The sequence below is a fragment of the Dermacentor andersoni genome, chromosome 7, assembly GCF_023375885.2.
Source record: "Dermacentor andersoni chromosome 7, qqDerAnde1_hic_scaffold, whole genome shotgun sequence".
NCBI lineage: Eukaryota > Metazoa > Arthropoda > Arachnida > Ixodida > Ixodidae > Dermacentor > Dermacentor andersoni.
In genome coordinates, this window is record NC_092820.1 from 96,055,508 (window position 1) to 96,072,293 (window position 16,786).

The 16,786-nt window shown below is 42.1% G+C and overlaps 1 long non-coding RNA gene across 1 annotated transcript in view; it reads right to left on the reverse strand.

Moving 5' to 3' along the window:
* Nucleotides 1-205: 205 nt before the first annotated feature.
* The window catches only part of LOC126534083 (uncharacterized), a 49,043-nt gene continuing 32,462 nt past the window's right edge, over nucleotides 206-16,786 (reverse strand). The window contains exons 2-4 of the long non-coding RNA XR_007600227.3: nucleotides 5,439-5,530; nucleotides 1,493-1,543; nucleotides 206-475 (exon numbers count right to left, since the gene is read on the reverse strand). This is a non-coding gene — a long non-coding RNA (uncharacterized lncRNA). The remainder of the gene's footprint in view (nucleotides 476-1,492; nucleotides 1,544-5,438; nucleotides 5,531-16,786) is intronic.

Genomic DNA, 16,786 nt, shown 5'->3' on the forward strand with positions numbered 1-16,786 from the left:
GTTTCTTTATGCTCTATTTTGGCACTCTGCTCTATTTTTGGCACTCTTGATGAAAAAGTATTACGAAAATCATCATTCTACCCATGCCGTACACAGCATTAACCAACAGCATCTTTAGCACCAAGTATAGGGTTGTCCACTTGGCCTCTCCATGGCGCGAGAGCGATGGTTTTGCCCGTGATTTCCAGTCACTATAGACTGTGCGTAGAACAGAAGGAAAGAGTTTATTACAGGCATGCATCGCTAACAGTAGTCTGTAGCAATATACAAGAAGGAACAGCTTTAGAAATGGTCTTTCAAGGCGGGCATCTGGTTATTTTTTAGGAATCATCTGTCACAGTAATATCTTCTTCAGTGCACGCTTCCGCATTTTCTTGGTTGTTGTAGTTGCGGTCGTCTTCGTTGTAACCGCGTGGAGGCACACACATTCCCCTTTTACGCATTTTCCGAGGTTCTTGTTTGGGCAGGTGTCCTTCTGCGAGGAAAATAAGGCACGCAACTAGTGCTACCTCATAGAGCACGGGTGGACACTTTTACCAATAGTACCAGTAAATATTCCTTATTATCTTTGCGGCATCTCCTTCTGCAGAGGCACTACTTAGCGTAAGCGAGAAACGCTGCTGTGAATGGAGTATATAATGTTATTGGTCTAAACAACCATCTTTTTTTCCGCAAACATTGTGATAACGTAACATGAACTCACAAACACTTATTAGGATTTACACTTTATTCGAGTTCACCCAAAATAAACTCATGAAGTAAATTCCGTTCCTTTGTATCACTTATATCCCAGTCACAGACGTCCGAAACCATATGCACGTTTTAATTCTGCGATGTATGCCTAGACACAGCGGAATATATTACACTGTTTATCATTCTTCTTTGCGTGCTTGTTATACTTGTAGCACGCAGGTACGAAAAAAAATAAATTACGGAGTTGAAGAAGAATTCGTCAACTATGTCCTAGCTATTGCCGGGTGGAGGTGAATTTTTTCTCATGAAACTTTGCCTGCCTTGGAGATTTCCGCAGGTCAACATCGGCTTTGACGAAAAGCTTTATAACCTTAGTTCTGCCACGGTAACCTAGAACGATAATGACACCGCGTGTGCACCCAAAATATGTGTAAGGGCTCAGTGGACGTATGTTCTCACGTTTAAATAAATAGCTTCCACTTTATTGACCAATAGGCACAGAGGCTATATAATTGATGGGTGGGGGCCGCTATTCTTTGTTCACCGCAACCCACCAGCTCTCGCTAGCTCAAGGTTGCTGCTGTGTGATCTCTTCTATTATCCAGGCTTGCCTATCTTCAAAGAAAATCTCATAAAACGCCTCGTTTGTCAATGGGATCAATTATACATTTTTTCCTACACGCGTGACCTGAGAAACAACACTCCCTATGCACTTCATTTTAACTATCAAGCTCGAGTGTTCTCGCTGCTGCCTATGAATTTAGATTACGATCACGTTCCCTTCCCTTTTGGTTCTCACCTTGCAGAAGTGACCATGTTGGTAGTGCATGTGCCCACATCCAAGAATTCGCTGTAACAGGAGCACAAAAACGCAGTGTTAAGAACGGACAATGTATTGTAAGAAATTCTAAGATAAATTACCATATTATCAAGCCTGCATGCTTCACAAGGCATGCTCGTTGAAGTTTTACCAACATATTGTAGCTCTCTAACAGCGACACTAGATTTCCTTGACATCATATTGTGAGAAAAGTTACACAAGTGAAGCTTTTTTACATCTATGATGATTGAGCACCTTTTACCGTGATGCGCATTTCATTTTTTTCATAAAGATGTATCCTTACTTCACATGGTGGTATTTAAAAAATCCAGCTGTTGTCTAATTGGCTTCCGGAAATTGAATTTTCCGAAGGAGCTCACTAAAGCTAGACAAAACTGAGTGTGGTGTGCCTAGTAGGTCAGATACACTTGTTTCGACGCCACTATTCGCGGTATAACAGCAAACTATGGCATCTTCAGCAACTTCGCTACCATTTGCTTTAGTTTTGTTTGTTGAATCGCTGCACAACGACTAGGCTCATCGTAAACGCAGCTCTTAAACGTAGGTGCATTCAAAGATTCCGATTTCTAATGAGATCAAGAAATTGCTTCTTCTGATTAAACCAACATTGATAAAATACTTAATATTTTTTTATAAATGTGTAAATTCACATGAACGGCTGCAAGGCAGGTTATTCTTTCATTACCAGGGTTAAAGAAGTTAAAATAGATTAAAAGGTTCTGTTGGGCAGCACTATAATTAGCCTTTAATTGCCGACACTAGAGTCGGTGCTTTCAGGCAACTTGATATAGAACGTGTGAAGGACAGGTGCTCAGGAACTGTCGAGCCTTATCTGCTTGGTGCACGGTATTTGGGTTGTACGAGAAAAGACAGGTCAGCAAATCTGAATAGAAACTGCTAAATTACAGATTCCCCAACTCTTAGCAGTATGTTTTACTTATAATGACATAAATCCGAATGAGCTTGTGTGAGAGCAGCATTCGGGGCAAGTTGGTAATCCATTACTCAAATGATATTGCGCAACAAAAAACGACACGGACGTGAGAGGACGGCACACGAAGCGCAAACTTGCAACTTAGTTTATTGTACCGCAGAAACCGTTTTTATACATTTGAAGCAGTGTAGACCGTGCATGCACTTACATGAAAATAAACTGCGCATTCATGTAACATAGTTACGAGTCAGTTACAAGAACTGCCTGCTTCAAATGTATAAAATATGTTTCAGTGGTACAATAAACTTAGTTGAAAGTTTGCGCTTGGTGTGTCGCCCTCTCACGTCCGTGTCGTCTTTTGTTGCGCAATATCATTTGAGCTTGTGTGACTTTCCAGCAAAAAAAGACAGACAAATGATGAAGTGGCAAAAATAATGTATTTTTGTTGTTTTTCTGTCATTTCTGACCATGTTTCAATCGCAGTGCTGTGATAAACTGACTATAGTGTATGATTTGTTTGTCATGAGATAAATTTACAGCCTGAGTGTTAAAGGGATAAAGGTTTGACGCATGCAGCAAATGGAAATTGTTCTACACTGACGCAATAATGTGCTGAGTACTGCATGCGAAGAAATTGGTGCCGAACAAACTAAAGTGCGCAAGACGGAGCAACGGCGACTAGAAGCCGGAGCTAAATATTCATGATTCTATACATATTCAAAAAATAACATGAAAAACGCCGTAATCTGCACAGGTCAAATTCTTATTTAACTTGCAACATGCGTAAGATATTATCCAGAATTTTTATTGGGCGTTGTTATTCTTCATATCGGACCAATATATACCAAATAATTTATGAATAATTGCAAGCAACTAAGAGAGATGCAGTAGGTCGGCAATAAAATTGAGCTGCTATTCAAAAGTAAAAGTATTATTCAAAACTGAGGTATGGGGAGGTACTCGCTTATAAAAGGAAGAAGTGCATCCTTTTTAGAGTTGTTCTAATGGTAAAATGCAGGTAAACGGTTCGCTTGTAGTGTTAAAACACCTAAACACATCGCATCGATAAAACTTGGAACCAGAAACACCTCTGTGTCAAATACAACAGTAGCCTTTCTGGTAAATACCGGTCCGACTAGAAGGAATCTGAAAGATTACTTTCTCGCCACAGCTAGGAATCCTTCCACAACCTTTTCAAGTTTGTTTTTGGGCATGTTGAAGCATCTTGATTTAGAAACTCTTTCTTTCTTTCGTTTTCTAGATTGTGTAATTTAGAACTGCCTGTTTTCTTCGTAGCACTTTTCGGCTCATCACCAGTTAAGGGAATCATTACAAAATGTTAGCTCTTCGGCGCTGTCAAAAAAAAAGGCCTACAATATTGATTATTGCGCGATGGAGTAGATCTGCCCTAAAAGTCAGCGGAGAAGCATTTTGGCTGCCAGCTGATTACTTTGACGTCAAGGGGCGAAAATAGAATAATCCATATTTTGATTATTCCATTTTCGCCCCTTGAATAAAGCTCTAATAGCTGAGAAAGATTTCCGTTTTCCAACTGTCTCACTGCCCTCTTCATACGCTGCAGAATAGCATTTTGTCTCATCGAGATAGACGCAACCATATTGGAGTTACTAGAAGCTCGGAAACCAGCGTCTTTTGGGAAAAGTATGTGTCCGCTGCGAAAGACATATATTTTATTTCGCACTAAGCGACAGTTGATATGTGCGACTGACATTTCCTATTTCGTGTAAGTACAATATTTACTACTTAATATTAGCCCCGAATTCATACTGGCCATGGAAGACTGTACATCTGGTGCACCACACGAAAAGTCTACCATAAAAACATTTACTGGCAGCACAACAATTTTTTTGAGTGTCATCGTGTACCACCTACAGCATGACTAATTGCAAAAGAACCTTGCACAAGGGAATGTGTGTTTCTGAAAGGCCACTGAAAGCGAATAATACATAAGAGCCTGCCCAAACAGAATGAACAATTCTTTTTCAGCGGCGAGAATATGACCAGCACATGCGCCAAAAAGAAAACTACAGGGTGGGCTGGTCTAGGCAGCATAATATTTTTAGGGCTCACGCTCTACAATTTTAGGAATGGCAATATTCAGCAGGTAACTAATTACATGTAAACTTAAGGGCACAGGCTTATCTTTTTATTTGCCTTGTTTTTATAGATGATTTTTTGTGTCGACAATGTTGTCCAGCTGCCATCTAAAGGGTTGATATTAACGGAAACACGGAGTAATAAAACATAATCACGCTTTGCTTTGTCATGCACAGAAAACGCGTTTGATCAGAACCTCCTTTGCACTGCTATTGACTAGTTCTTTTATAAAAGCTAATGATGTTCTGGAAATATTTCCGCCTGGTTTACATAGCACTTTCTTAAAGATTGCCCTCCGCTAAATGCTGTCTTTTAGCAGCCGGGCACCATAATTTTTACCAACTGTGGTCGAAATAGCTTCATGAGAAGTAAATACTTCAAATGATAGTAGACTTTGGTAGCCTTATGTTTCTCCCACATAAGTGCCATAAAAAAAGTGGGGCTATTTACTTATCATATATTCAAACTACAATTGTTTTTTTATTTGCTTGCTTATGAATGAGAGGTAGGCATTTATGTTTCCAAATTTACAAAAAACAGTTATTAGATTGTGTTTCAAAAAATAAAAGAAAATGAACCTACCATCACAGCGGGCAAATCTATAGGAGTCTCACTATAACGAGCTGTATTACAGCAAATTTCAACAAATTTTTCATAAACTCCCGAAGATTGTATTGTGATATTGAAACCTGCGTAGCACAGGCAAATTACACGGTGTACCATTTACTCCCTGCATTCAATCGCTTGTGCAATACACCGGCCTAATCCGAGCGTGGTTTCTATACCGAAGTCTAGGCCCACACGTGTTTTGTCAGGAAAGTAATACATGGAACGGCAAACTTTACTATTCACCTGAGATTTTTGAGTAGCTTTGGGGCGGAGGGCTACATCCGAAGCCAGTTCTCCTTGTGCGTCGTCAGACTGGATGATCAGTGCCACGAGAACTGACAAAACAGAAAAAAATACATCTGATATTTTCAAGCAACTTTGACTAACCGTTGAATAGTAAATAGTTGTGCAAGCACTTTAGGAGCTTCTTTTTCAGCTGACGACACTACGAGGGAATTTTAGAAATACAAAGAGACATTTTTAAGAGATGTATAGAATGAGGTGCTTTGGTTAGCTACAATGCAGTATTTTTGTTACTGGCCAGTTGCAGGAGCAGTGGACTGCAATCGACACTTTAGTGAATCTACTAAACTGTGACCGTAGACAAAATTACTCATCGATATTATATACGGATTCATTCGTATTCTGACCATTCTTTATTATTTTCTCTCGTTTTGTTCTTGTAGCCTTTGCAGTGGACGGCTGAAGCACAACAGATCAGCCTGACGCTTTCATCTTTCCTATAAGGATTTTCTACTCTGCTTTAGTTTCTGAATGGGACAGCAAAATTATTAACATATTTCCTCACTGCAAGGCACTCACTAAGCATGAGATTTTCTCTACTTATTGAACTGCATGCGCCCCTCACTGCGTGCTTAACATCAGCCCCTACTATGATACCAATACGTTTCTGTGAGGGCTTTCTTTGAGCGGCATACAGTAACATCACAATCAGACACCGTGCAAAGCGCAAGATGCAAGCGTGACGAGCGTGACCGCTCAACTACGCTTTAGTCAAACCGATCAAGCTATTACACAAACAAAATCAACTCAAAATGCTGAAAAACGGAATCACAGATCTCAGGAGTGCCCTTCGTACAATGAGACATTAAGGTACCCCATTTCTTTTTGTGACACTGTAATGAAAAAGTGGCTAACGCAGTCAGCACCTTTGCGTTTCAGCTGTGCAGTTTCAACTACTAGCCTCCTGTGTGGACACCTACGATTAAACAGGACACAAGTTTTCGCGGACAAAGGCGAGCACTTGCAAACCGCGCGTTGCTTGGACACATGCAGCTAATCATTTTTTTTAAGCTACACGACACGCTGCTATGACCGCCATTGATACATCGACCCTCCAGGCTTATGTATATACGGCAACAAGAAAGTAGAAAGGCACACGCATCAGATTTGTATAGATACTACCTAAAAATGCTTATATATATATGTATATATTTATATATATATACCATTCACTTTTCTTCCAGAGGCAGAACAAATTGCGCTTAATTTGCCAGTGAATGGGCAAAAATTTGCAAGCACCCAAATCTAGCACGAAGCTACAAAGGAAAATCATACCGGTTTCTCAGAGAGAACACTTCGCAGCTGAGGAAAAATGCTGGATGGCTCGGGATTAGCCAGTAGTCGGAAAAGTACAGATCTATACGGCATACAAACCAGCGTCCTTTTTATGGCCGTGTGAAAATTTATGCGCGTAAAGCATGACAACTATGTGTCTATTCTCACCTTTCTTCAATACCTCTTTTGTTTCTCCGATTTGCCGCAATCTAACCACGCCTCATATTTCCTCGTAACACCTGTTCTGGACACTCTTCATCATGAAACTTATTCACCTGTCGCGTGACGACGTCATCAGTATCATGTGGACAGGACTTCTATAGAGCCGACCGCAAAATAAACAAAGAGGCGGCATTTGAAACTACTTTCGAATAAAGTCAGCTGTAGTTCAGAAGAATCACAGCTGAAAGCAACAGTCCACGGGGTCAAAAAGACCGGATTGGCCAAGTCTGTTTGAACACCCCTGTTTTTCCTGCGAACGTTACTCGATGTTTAGGAAGGCATATATGACTTATTTCGCAAAGCTGAAAACATGTGGCGCCTGTTTCTTTTTTCTTCTAACATTCTAGACATCCATGAACTGGTATAGCTAACAGTCTTTACGTGGGTACGTTTTTATATTTGTTCTTGTATAAGTTCATTTTATAATATATCGAGGTGTTTATACGCATTTTATCGTTTTAAAAGGAGTGCATTCTATCGGTGCTAGGTGTAGTTATGCGATCATTATCTCCAAAGCCAGCGAAGAAGAAAACAGCTCACGAGCACGTAGCGTGAGAACAAAACCATAAAAAACGCTAGCGTGGTCGACCTGAATGTCTGCGGTATCGGCCGCTCCTGATGTCCCGTGGTAACATGCCTGGCTGGCCTAAACAAATCATGGCTACGGCGGCCACCTCTTCACGCCGCTTACAACAAATTGGCGACACGAAATGACCGAGTACAGCCATGCCGGCGTCAGCGCACCGATTCTACAAAGGCGAGTGCCGTGGTCTGACGCACTCCGCCAGGCGCGGTCCGGGCATTCTACATCGACATTAGTCTGCCTTCCGACTTCCATGAGCTGATATATAATGGCTCAAGCTATCCGACCACTTGTGCCACTTGGTCAGTGTAGTAGGCGTGACGACGAAGGCATCGCGTGAGTAAGATCGCGAAGATGCGACGACGACATGGGAATAACCGCGATGACATCATAACCAGGAACAGATACCTGGTGAGCCAAGCAGTTGAATAATTTGGCCCAATGGGTTGGCGGAAGTGGATAGATGGATAGATAGATAGATAGATAGATAGATAGATAGATAGATAGATAGATAGATAGATAGATAGATAGATAGATAGATAGATAGATGATAGATAGATAGTCAGACAGACAGACAGACAGACAGACAGACAGACAGACAGACAGACAGACAGACAGACAGACAGACAGACAGACAGACAGACAGACAGACAGACAGACAGACAGACAGATAGATAGATAGATAGATAGATAGATAGATAGATAGATAGATAGATAGATAGATAGATAGATAGATAGATAGATAGATAGATAGATAGATAGATAGATAGATAGATAGGCTGGCAATGGCTGGAGTAGGCAAATAATGCTATTGGAATTAAAACATGGAATAGGGAGTTACACTTATGCGCGCCGGAAGACCTTGTATTGCTTTGATATCGACTGCTGTTGATTCGCCTTTTTTGCTAATCCGTGTTTCACAAGCAGCATAAAAGATTGAAATTGGACGCCAGCTCTAAAGCTCCAAAAATTGTCTTTATGATGGAATATTTTATACACGATTGTCAACACAGGAAACCAGAAGTGCTCTAATGTTTTTATTTGTCCTATATACATAACTATATGTGCAGAGAGAATAAAACGCTCAGCGAGCTTGCCCTTTAGGGCGGTCTCCTGCCAGGTGTCATGATTGACGAGGTTTACTCACCCATGGTGGAAGAAAAACACAAAAGTGGCCCCATGCGTCCGGATGGTGCTTGCCACTGTATCAGCAAGGGCCGTGCGGTGAGAGGTGGCACAAAGACAATTCCTGGATTCGCTTTCACCTATGACTGAACGCTCAACGCGACTACCTATACACGGCCAAGAAGCTGGAAGCGACTTCGCTAGTATTAAAACTGCGCCTGAAGAAGTGAAAACGCAGAAACTCTCCAGAAAGTGGCCAGGGGGACTTTCAATCTGACCCACTATAACTTAAGCCCTATTCGCTCAACTCGCGCTTTGTGCATGGCTTTTTTATAACGCAAGTGTTTCTGGTTCAGTTGAGCAGAATATGCACTTGTCATCACTGTATACATGAGCGACTCCCACCGCACCGCGTTCAGTGATGCAACGAGAATAAAAAAAATAAAGGAACTTACTCTTCAGTCACGAAATAGGGTAGCATTGGATGCGGCAGACGTGAAGGCGCTGCGCTCTGCTTTAAATGTAGGGCACATCACATCAATATCCGAGCTGTCTTTTAGACGGGTGTTTGTTTTTTGATAAACATAGGTTTATTCTAGGGTGACATAACACCACGCTCCGTTATTTATGTTAAGAGTGAGATGAACTTTTAAGACTTCATGTATAATAAATAGGCTAGTGTGCTTGCGAAAAGTATGTAGATAGCTTTCAGAGTGTAGTTGCCGCTTTGCGCTCCATTGAAAATGTGGCATAGATTTCTGCAGGGTGCCATTTTTGCAGTCTGTTTTCAGGTCTCACGCGCTGCACATACGGTTGATGTAAAAATGAAAATAATAGTTTTTATCACGTAGTAAGTCTAGAGGCACGTACGATACTACTACCAAGCCCTCTGAAGGAAATTGAGTAAATCCTAAAATTGAAGCAATATTACTACGCCTTCTTTAACCTGGCAATCAACATGTCCAAGAGCTACTGTACGAAATACTGATAAATAAGCAGCAGCTAGAGCGTTTGGTCTTATGAAGCTTCAAGATACCCGCCTGCTGAATAAAGGTATTTCAAATGAGGCGATGGGGAGAGGTTCCTTTCGCTACGAATATGCAAGTGATAATAAAGAAAATGGAGGGTTCCATTTTTCTGGGCATTCCCATTTGCGGAAAGTCTTCTCAGGAGCTCGCACAAAATGTGTGTCAGAAAACAAAACGAAAGAACAAAGAGGAGGTTGTCAGCAGAAAAAACACGGAAGTGGGCAGGGTGTACATCGGAAGAGGGCTCGTATGGTTGACACATGCGTTAAAGAGTGGAAGACAATAATAAATTGAATGGTACGGGAGAGACAAGGAAGAACTGGAAACGGAGAAAATAGGTTAACATAATAGCCCAGGTTGTCAAACGAGTTCTGTGCCTTTGTTGTTGACACGAGAATTTCAGCTTTTGGTTACAGCTTTTAGTAACTCAGCTGCCACGTGCGAAATTGATTCCTGTCTGGTGTAGGTAATTTAACTTGTGTATGATGTATGATTCCGTATATTTCTTCTCTTGGGCATGGCTATTGCCTTGGATATTCTTTTTTGTACTTTTCTGTGCTTTAAGTGCTTTCTTACCGTTTCAAGGCTAGAAATCATCTACATTTATACTGTCATAAAAACTCCATGTCCTAACTTTGCAAGTTACGCTTTGTGTGCCGATACAAATTCTTAGACTTTTCGCGTGACAGGGTAGGGGAAGTGACCAAAGATTGGTGATGCATAAAAGTTTATTTTTTTGGTCAATTTTCGATCACTATACATCCCTGTCACCTACATATGTCATTACGCAATATTGTCAATGCTTTGTACTGTTTATTTATTGTTTAGTGTCTACTTGTCCTTCCGTTATTACCTCTATTGGGCATATATTATTGCGAATTTGCTAAGCCCAAAGAAAACGAAGATGCGCTTTATTCATTTATATTAGGAAATTCGCTGTACCACGCGGCAGTGTGCGAAGGGGAAGATTTAGTAGCACAGCATTCGAAAGTTCTTGAGCTTTCTTTTGTGGTGTGGTGTGCTGAGTTTCATACCCAGAACCAAAAGAAAAACACCACCGGATGCGTCTGATGTATTCACGGGAAAACAAGGTGCAAAAGTGAACTTTTCATCTGAAGCAATCTTTTTTATCGCTCTTCGTTTGGGATTATCCTTAAAGTCGCATTTACTACGGCAAAGTGGCGGCTTTACCGATACTCGCCGTGAAATATACCAAAACTGTACTAATGCTGTAGGAAGGATTGAACACTTGGGTCAATATCAAATTTGCTGATTGCTTTTTCCTATTAGTCACTCAAAAGGCACAAGGCTAGAAGATATACCGCATGTTGTGATAAACGAATAAACATTGAAGAAAATTTATATCCGCCATGTCGGCCTCTATCATGGAACAAGCGCTGCTCAGCAGATAGCGCTTAGTCACGAAGCGCTGATCCATGGTTTTGGACATTGTCCTCGTTCTTATTCCGATTGAGCGTTTGTTTTCACTTTAGATTTTCATCGGAGAACTTCAGCTGTCGAAGCATTTTTCTTTCGATGTAAAAGGTTTTATATTACCATAGGTTGGAGTAAACAGTGGAAGAGAAGCAACAGTATTCCCCCCCCCCCCACCCAATATCAACAACAAAAACACAATGCCGTTTTTGAGAAAGAGCAGGCCACACATGAACTAAAATAGAAAGGGTGAACAGATGATTTTAAAATAAATGCTTGCTGCCAAGCCAATAATATACCTACGTGTTTTTCTGAGACGCATATAGACCTGCCAAACAAAGTGTCTCAGAATTTGGTCGAGAATTCGATTAGGAGGGCTAAACTTGGCAAGGAATATGTTGGCCCCAGATATTTAGGAATTGTCTCAACGACCAATAGTGCTGCCTTCCCACACATCCTCACCGTTACCGTAGTGAGCTAGTACCAGGGCCCCATGTCTCAATGATCAATAGTCCTACCTTCCCACACATCATCACGCTTACCGTAGTGAGCTAGTACCTCATTTTTATCTCCACAGGCTGCGCCTACCACTATAATTTCAGTGTATTAGGACACAACTGTTAGTGCTAGAGCCAGTTGCGCCATGGTGTTCGATATCTGAGAGCAAAGGAAAGTTTGCAGATGCAGAGCTTCGCGCTCGTTTTCTAAAGTCAGACCATGACTAAGAACACTGATTGTTTTAAATTGATCAGTGAATACCTTTCAGTTAGTCATCAGCCACGCTAAATGTGTCGTGTCAACTTCTTTACTTTAATTCTGCATTCAATTGGTTTATATGCGAAAGAGAAATCGATTCTCTTGTGCATGAAATTAATGGTAACTTATACATGACAGGAAGCTGAAATGTTATCTTCTCTTTATAGAGACCAAGCATGCGGGCAAATAAATTGTCACACTTTATTTAATGTTTTTATTCTGTTATCCTGGCTATAACATGTTTTTAATATAACACGTCGTAGGGAAACAAGGCGTAAAGAAGTAAAGTAGCAGTGTTGCTTATGCGTTGTTACAAGTAACTGTTAAGTAGATACAAAACCGCCAAACAATGTTACCGAAGCGAAACTGTAACTCTATCACGAGCTCTTAGACACCATGCGTACTCGTCTTGAAACTACCATGTGCAAAAAGGGAAAAAGAAGGCCAATCTGCCTGGTATGTCACCTATCCGATGCAAATTAGGAGATGTGTGTTGAAGTGCTGAATCTGCTAAGTTACGCGCAAGAAGAATACTGTTTTCTTGGAAGCAACTGTTTTTTTTTTCCTATCATTCTCGCTTATTGTAGGCCTCTTTGTTTCTCGGTGGGTTTTTGGGCACCATGGACATGATATCCTATTGGTGGGTCCCGAGAATGCTCCGCACAGCTCGAGCGCTCCGCACTCGTCGATGGTCCGGGCTCCAGCGCTTGGCTCAAGATCCCGCGCTCGAACTCCCAATTACGATGGACATATTCCGCCATCGCCATGGGGGTGGGATATCCCACTGCCTCGTTGGCTGAGTCTATTTAAATGATTTCTGGAACCTACGCGTGGAACCCAGGGGAACTGAGCAAATGTGAAATTCTTGCAACCAATTACACTCTTATAGGCCTTGTAAGAGTGTTATACCTAATGTTGCATCGTAAGCCCTATCAAACAACACCATTTCTGATGAAATAGATAAACGTACTGGTCAGTTAGGATTTTTTAATGGCATGTACGAGGCTAAATTTACCGCCAGTTGCGTCATGCTGGCGCGAACGGTGCCATCTGCGCATGCAGCATATGCATGATCGGGTGGTGGCTTCTTTTCTCTAAACAACGATACCAAAGCAAAGTGAATCACATTTATTCACGTATGAGAAAGCTCACAAGCTTAACCTATGATACAGCTAGTGAGGTATCAAATCAGGCAATCGCTGAATGAATGAATGAATGTATGTGGTTTAGTGGCGCAAGGGCCAGATATGGCCAAAGAGCGCCAAGACAGTGTTAGTGATTTCGCGGTGGAATGATGAGTTCTGTGACGAAGATGTGACTTGGCTGTAAAGTGGCCTAAAAATAGTCGCTGTAAAGTGCGTAAAATCTATGTGCTATAATATTATGGCGATGATTAATGACGAGTACTATGAACATTAAAATCCATCGTAGAAGGATGATGCAAAATATAAATATATAAGATGGTAAAATTACTTGGAGCACTGCTGCCTCGCCAGAGCCCTTGAACCACAAGGGCCTAGAGGCATGTGCTATTCAAAATAATTATCACAGCGCCATTCTCTGAAGAGAGGAGACGCTACGAACATGTGGGGCTAAAAATATGAAACACAACATCTTTCAGATAACTTAGGACTGCGTTGGTGTCAAATAGCGGTTCTGGGCCGAGTAGCATTACTGGATGAAGGGAGATCTGCTGCCGGTATGCTATGGGAAAATGTTTCTTACTTTCATATTCGGCTTTCTGACACTCCAGAAGGACGTGGAGGACGGTGAGCCTCTCCCCGCATCTACCGCGGGTTGGAGGCTCGTTTCCGGTGAGTAAAAAGTTATGTGTGCCAAATGTGTGTCCTATTCTTAGACGACAGAATAGGACATCTGTCCGGCGGGATTTTGTTACGGAAGGCCAGAATCCTAACTGTGGCTTTATCACGTGGAGCTTATTATTTGTTTCCGCGTCCCATAGGCGTTGCCACTGGTTCCGTAGTTTCCTCCGTAAGAAGGGCTTCAGGTCTGTGACAGGAACTGCAGCGGTGTGATTAGCAGAATGTGATGCAACTGCCGTGGCCATCTGGTCCGCCACAACGTTACCTTCGATGCCCCTATGACCTGGCACCCAGCATATGATGACATGCTGATTACCTATATACGCTTTACACAGAGCAGAATAGAGTTCGCTAATTACCGGATTTTTGTGGTTAGAGAATGCCATCAAGGCCTTCACAACACTAAGGGAATCCGTATATAAGACTGCATTCTGGAGTTTTGATTTTCTGATCTGCTTCACAGCCGACAATAGTGCGTATACCTCAGCCGTAAAGATGCTAGTTTCCGCATGTAGTACATCGGTTTCCGAGAAGGATGGCCCGACGGCTGCGTAGGACACCCCGTCGTGTGACTTCGATGCGTCTGTGTAGAACTCCGTGCAGGAGTGTTTTTGCTGGAGTTCCCGGAAATGCATTTGGATTTCAATGTCTGAAGCGTGTTTCGTAACTTGCATGAAAGATATATCGCATTGTATGAGCTGCCACTCCCAAGGAGGTAGCAGCTTGGCTGGATGCATTAGGCGATGTTCGAGGAGTGGAACACGCATTTCATGACTAAGCTCCCTCACGCGGTGCGAGAAAGGCTGTCTTACGGAAGGACGATTACGAAACAGTGTAGCATATGTCATATCATTAATGGTGTTAAAACAGGGATGTTCAGGATTAGAGTGGACTTTCAAAAAATATGTTTGGCTGATGTATGTTCACTGGATATGAAGTGACCACTCATTCGATTCTGCATATAAGCTTTCAATAGGACTTGTTCTGAAAGCTCCAGTGGCCAGTCGGATTCCTAGATGGTGGACCGGATCTAGCATCTTTAGCGCGCTCGGGGCTGCAGAATGATAGATCACGGCACCGTAGTCCATCCGTGATCGGATGAGGCTCTTGTAAAGATCCATTAAACATTTCCTGTCGCTGCCCCATGTTGTGTGGGATAACACTTTGAGTAAGTTCATTATTTTTAAGCATTTGACCTTGAGGTACTTTATGTGTGGAATAAAAGTTAATTTCGAATCAAGTATGATGCCTAAGAACTTGTGTTCTTTGTTCACAGGAATTCGCTGACCATTCATTTCGATACTGGGTTCTGCAATGAGCCCTCTCTTTCTTGTGAAAAGCACACAAGAACTTTTGTTGGGGTTAACTTTAGATCCGTTTTCTTCTGCCAATTTGGACACTTTGTTCAAGCCCTGTTGAACTTGCCTCTCACATACAGTAAGGTTGCAGGATTTGAAGCCTATCTGTATGTCGTCTACGTAAACAGAATAAAAAATGGCTGGCAGTAACGAAGCACGAAGGGTGTTCATTTTCACGATGAAGAGCGTGCAGCTAAGTACACCACCTTGAGGTACACCAGTTTCCTGTATAAAAGGTCGCGACAATGCATTGCCGACTTTCACGCGGAATGTACGGTTGGACAAATAGCTTTCTATTAGGACGAGCATATTGCCACAGATGCCAATTCCCGACAAGTCTCTCAAGATTCCATAGCGCCACGTAGTGTCGTACGCCTTCTCCATATCGAGGAATACGGATAGGAAATATTGTTTATGTAGAAAGGCGTCGCGAATGTTTCCCTCAATGCGCACAAGCTGATCGGTTGTGGACCGCCCTTCTCTGAAGCCACACTGAAAGGGATCGAGGATATTGTTGAGTTCAAGGAAATGCACAAGTCTGCGGTTAACCATTTTTTCAAAAAGCTTACAAAGACAATTTGTAAGAGCTATCGGACGGTAACTTGCAGCCAAGGAAGGGTCCTTACCCTGCTTAAGAACAGGGACCACAATCGCATCTTTCCAAGTGGATGGGAGGTATCCCGTAGCCCAAATAGCGTTGAAGAGCGTGAGTAGTGTAAGTTTGGTGTCAGTGTGTAAGTTTCTGATCATATCGTACATGACTCTATCAGGTCCCGGTGCAGAGCTTTTGCATGTGGTCAAGGCAGCTCTCAACTCAGCAATACTGAACGGCCGGTTATAAGGTTCATTCTGTCTGGATTTTCGTATTATTGGCTTGCATTCTTCTATTTGTTTGTATTTCAAGAAGGATTGCGAATAATGGTTTGAACTCGACACGCTCTCAAAGTGTTCTCCAAGTGAGTCTGCCTGATCTTTCAGTGTTTCACCTTGTGTGTTCACCAAAGGAAGTGAATATGTTTGTCGCCCTTTTATCCTATTAACCCTGTTCCAGGCTTTGGCCTCATCTGTATAGGAGTTGATACCGGATAAAAACTTCTGCCAACTCTCTCTTCTGGCCTGTCGGCGGATTCGCCTGCCTTGGGATTTTACTTTTTTAAAACTGATAAGATTCTCCGCAGTGGGGGAGGCGCGCAGCAACCCCCACGCTCTGTTTTGTTTCTTATGAGCGATCCTACAATCGTCGTTCCACCACGGGACACGCCGTTTGCATGCCAATCCATTTACTTGTGATATACATTTAGCTGCGGCATCTATTACGAAGGCTGTAAAATATTCCACGGCAGCATCAATTCCTAACGAGGACACGTCATCCCATGAAATACTACTTAAAGTTCGGAATTTCTCCCAGTCAGCTGTATCAATCTTTCACCTAGGAGCTTGTGGAGGAAATTCATTTTCTTTAGATGTTCTTAGCAATACGGGGAAGTGATCGCTTCCGTAAGGATTGCTCGTAACTTCCCACTCGAGTTCGAGCAGTAAAGAGGCGGAAACTATACTAAGATCTATTGACGAAAAGGTTCTGTTCGCAAGAGAGTAATATGTGGGTTCTTTCTTATTTAGAAGGCACGCTCTAGAAGAGTAAAGGAACTGTTCAACGAGACGCCCTCGCGCATCGATACGAGAG